This window comes from Hoplias malabaricus, chromosome 5 (assembly GCF_029633855.1).
Source record: "Hoplias malabaricus isolate fHopMal1 chromosome 5, fHopMal1.hap1, whole genome shotgun sequence".
In the NCBI taxonomy this organism is placed as follows: domain Eukaryota; kingdom Metazoa; phylum Chordata; class Actinopteri; order Characiformes; family Erythrinidae; genus Hoplias; species Hoplias malabaricus.
In genome coordinates this window covers 937,337-937,995 of record NC_089804.1, presented here as the reverse complement: position 1 = coordinate 937,995, position 659 = coordinate 937,337, and positions in this window count along the sequence as shown.

The following is a 659-nucleotide window of genomic DNA, read 5'->3' as shown; positions in this document are numbered from 1 at the left end:
CTTCAAAGAAATGAACAGCGTTAGTACATTACACGCATCTTAACGCTCACTGTGACCCAGCAACTCAAAATCAATGTACTACCTCATAATAGTGACTTAATATCTCATTATAATAACTTAGTATCTCATAATAATGATTTAGAAGCTTCTAGAAAAGAGAATGAATAACACAAACATTAATAAATTCATTAAATGTATAATGAGGAGATGCTAACTCACAGTAAACACTTTAATTATGACATGCTAAGTCAATATTACGAGATACGACGTCATACGTCAAAGTGCTACGTCACTGTGAGTCTTGACTTACTACAACTAGCTTCTCATAATCACGACGTGGTAGACTTTAACTCCTGTAAATCAGACACACGAGTCACTATTACTTTACACTTTCTCCTCACTGGGGCTTTACAAAATGGCCGTGTGTTATTGTTACTGTACTATGGCAGAAATAACGGTATATATCTGTTTATATGTTCTACAGCCTCTTAAACAACACAGTGCCCACAGTAACACAGGGATATAGCGAGTATAAACACTGAATTGATCCTTATTTTAAAGTTAAACGCTTTATAAGAACAGAGAAGGAGGAATGTGGCAGTAGGAGACATAGCTGTGTTTCTGGCGCCGCGGCTTCTCTGTTACTGGTGATTTAACTT